Source organism: Pteropus vampyrus, unplaced genomic scaffold (genome assembly GCF_000151845.1).
Source record: "Pteropus vampyrus isolate Shadow unplaced genomic scaffold, Pvam_2.0 Scaffold411, whole genome shotgun sequence".
Taxonomy (NCBI): domain Eukaryota; kingdom Metazoa; phylum Chordata; class Mammalia; order Chiroptera; family Pteropodidae; genus Pteropus; species Pteropus vampyrus.
Window position 1 is genome coordinate 161,570 of NW_011889192.1, and position 3,942 is coordinate 165,511.

Sequence of the window (3,942 nt, forward strand, 5' to 3'; positions counted from 1 at the left end):
CTACACCTGTAGTTTATTCATTTAGGTTGTTTCCATTTTGTTCCTCCTGCAATAATGTGGTGTAAGGGAGGAAAAATATCTTTTTTCTTCTACTCATCTAGGTTCTCTGCCAGGTCTCAGCACGAAAGGCAGATTGGCAAGAGAAAAGCATGTACATTTACTTAATAATATAAGTTTTATGTGACAAGGGAGGCTTCGTAAGGAAGTGAAGCCTCGAAGTTAAATATGAACGTGTTTTTTATGCTAGATTGGATGATGAAGAACAGAGGGCTGTAGAAAATGTGATGGGACGAAAAGGGAGGGCGTGGTGAGTCCTGTTCGTTCGCATTCTTCTTGGTGTCTTGCAGATAAGGACATCTCTTTCCTCCACATACAGAGGGGCACCTCTCACATGAGGGTCTCATGACCTGCTTCAGGGAAAGGTCAGAAGGTCCTTCCTGCACCTGCCATTTCTCAGATCCCTTCAGCTTAAAACTTTCATTATGCCGAGGAGCCACATATATTTTGGGGTAGCGTGTCCTGAACTCCATCGATAGCTATAAATATTTTAAGCATGTCTTCCTGGGTTCATATCTTTGAATCTGTGTGAGTTGCTCTAGGATATCTGCTTAGACTAGTAGGATGGACGAGTCTGCAAACGGTTGCACCAATTTACACTCTCACCGGTGGCATGTGAGAATGCTCATCACTCACATCCAGCCGACCTCCTGGGCTCTGTCAGGTCTTCTAACCCCTTTCTCATTTACCCCGAGAATTCTTGCCGGTGGCGGTAGAGGCTGCAGCGTTTACCCTGAGATAACTCACGGGTTACAGTTCTAACCTTACCCCCAAAGTCTGCCATGAAATATCTCACTTTTATCATTATTTTTGCATCGCTCTAGTATAGCGATAGTCTTCGGAAACAAATGACATCATTCTGTTTTTAGTAGTTCGATCGCTGAAAATGTCAAATCCTAGAAAACGTAGCCTTCCTGCCCATGACATTAAACGGATGTTGGCAGCGAGCTGCACTTTTTCTTTTTAAATGGGAGAAGGGTGTTTACTGACCCGATGACTAGAAAACAGTCTTTCGTTGAGGCTGTGATCTGAGTTTCATTCCCCCTTAAGGCAGAGTGTCTTTTCCTGTTTCTCGACCCTTCAGGTTGCCTCTTCTGTGAACTGCTTGTTCCTTCCAGTGTCTATGCTTTACCATATGATTTCAGCACAGAGAGTGGAATGTCATGTGTGTGCTAGTTACTTAGGCCTTAGCTCGGTATTAAGAATGTGCATTGTCTACGGCCAGGTCACCCTGAATATGCCTGATCTCGGAAGCTAAGCAAGGTCGGACCTGGTTAGTACTTGGATGAGGGATCACCTAGGAAACCAGGTGCTGTAGGTGTTTAATAAAAAAGAAAGTAAAAAGAAAAGGTCTACGGCCATGCCACCCTGAACAAACCCGTTATCTGATCTCGAAAGCTAAGCAGGGTCAGGCCTGGTTAGTACTTGGATGGGAGACCATCTAGGAAGACCAGGTGCTATAGGCATAAATAATAATAATAATAATAATAATAATAATAATAATAATAAAGAGTGTGCATCACCCCAGGGATGTGGAGAAATCGGAACCTGCATACATTGCTGGTGGGAATGTAAAATGGGGCAGCCGCTGTGGGAGAGAGTCTGACTGTTCTTCAAAAACGTTAAACATAGAATTAACATACAACCCAGCAACACCATGTCTTGCTTGGTATTTATCCAAGCAAAATGAAATCAAACGTCCACACAGAAACAGAAGAGTGTACATGCATGTTCATAGCAGCACTACCTATAAGAGCTAAAAGGTAGAATCACCCCAAATGTCCATCAAGACATGAATGGGTAAATGAAACGTGGTCCAGCATCGTGGTCTTGCCACGCAATGGGATACTATTCAGCCACGAGAGAGAATGAACGACTGACACATGCTACGACTTGGGCGAACCTCAAAGACATTATGAAAAGCGAAGTCTGGCTTCTTTCTGACACAAAAGGTCGCATATTGTATGATTCTTTTTATACGAAATGTCCAGAATAGGCAAACTCATGGAGATAGACAGCAGGTTGTTGCATGGCATGGGAAGAAGGGAAAAAGGGGAGAGATTATCTAACGGGACAAAGTGTTCCGGGATGACGAAGAGGTTTCGAAGCTAGAGAGGTGGTGGGTGCACAACATAATGAATGCATTAAATGCCATAGAATTGTATACTTCAAAATGGTTAATTATATGTTTTGCAAATTTTACCTTAATTTTTTTTAAAAAAAGAACACACAGTCCAGGGGTCAGAAGGGTCTCAACGCCAGACGTGGCTAATACCAGTCTTTCTGTTATTACCTTATCAATAAGTGAAGCTTGATTTGCTGATTAGCATAGTGATGTCAGAAATGTTTTTTAATAATCACTGGTGAAGATAGCGACTCATTGACCAAACTGATAACTGTTAAAAATGGACTCTCATTGGGAAAATGAAAAGTATTGTTACTCAAGAGATATATATATATATATCCTAAAATTGTTTAAAATCACCCCTGCCCACCCACAGGGCACAGAATATGAGAATCCAGCAAAGTTGTAATCTGCCCCTAAGACTCGATGATCTTTAAAGCTTGACCAGTTCTCAGCCATTGATTTAGTTGGATTTTGAGTTGTTTGATGTTGATCATAAATAAGGAAAGGAATTTGGTCTCTAGGATGTGTGCCAGCCTCTGGTGAAGGGTGGGGTTGGAACACTTAAAAGAGCCAAGAGCTAAGGCTTGAGACTTTGCGAACTTAGAGAACAGGTCATCTGAGCTGTTTCGTGTCTGCTTGCTGGTTTGATAGCTTTACGTTCAGCCAGATTTGATTCCTCTCCTTAAAACGTGTTACAAGGTTGTAGGGGAGTAGTTAACATTGGCCCAAACTTCTACCACACACTAACCAGCCAAGCAGAGTCTCAGAACTGTGCTGGGTCCGACTGGTTTACATCAGTTTTTAATGATGCTCATATCCGTTGCCCAATTTTTCATCAGTTTTTCTTTTTCTCGTTAGTTTGTAGGGGCTCCACATAAGATTCTAGATACTTTTTTGTATTTGTTGAAGATAACTTCTTTCAATTAACACGTTAAATCTTTGAATACCTTTCCTTGGGATGGACCATAAATAGGTGACTAACACGTTAAATCTTTGAATACCTTTCCTTGGAATGGACCATAAATAGGTGACGTTTGTTATGCTGGTGGTTCTGGAAGAAGCAAACCGTCTCTGCTCATCTCAAGACCCACCTGGCCTTTGTCCAAACCGTAATTCCCAAGCACCAGCCAAATCTCTAGAAATGCAGAGAGAGACACCACTCAAGCTTGGGGGTGGGAGGGCCGGGCATAGCAGAAGGGATCTGCATAGGAAAACAGGAGGAGGTTGGGTGAGGGTCAGTTCTCTGAGCCGGAGGGCTGAGGACAGAGAGGAGGAAGCACTGAGCCAAGGGACCGATTCGGAATGGGAAAAGGAGTTGCTAAGGGCAAGCCTTTCTAAAAATCAAAATAGAAGTAGTTGGCGAGGAAGGAATATGATTCCCTGGTGTCTGTAAACCATGCCGACTGGTGGGGGCTTTTGAAACCATAAAGCTCTGAGCTACTGGCCGGCTTAGTGCCGAGGCGACGGCTGGGGGGCACAGAGCATCCCCTGTGGCTGGAGCTGATTTCTTCCACCCCCAACCACAGCCGCCACCTGTGCTGCACCTATGGCAAGAAGTGTCATTAACTCAACACCTACTAGGTGCTTTCCTAGCCGGCCATCAGTCATCACTCATCCTTGTACATCCAGTGGCTAGTTTCTTCTCGGTTGTATATATGAGGAAACAGAAGTTCAGAGAGGTTGAACAACTTACTCAAAGTCACACAGCCACTGAGTGACAGAGCCAGGATTTAGACCCCTCCGCTTCTCGCACTTCT

General features: G+C 43.7%; 1 pseudogene; it reads left to right on the plus strand.

Annotated features, from left to right (window-relative positions):
- Positions 1 to 1,407: 1,407 nt before the first annotated feature.
- On the plus strand, positions 1,408 to 1,523 carry LOC111731939 (annotated as a pseudogene).
- The last annotated feature ends 2,419 nt before the right edge of the window (positions 1,524 to 3,942 follow it).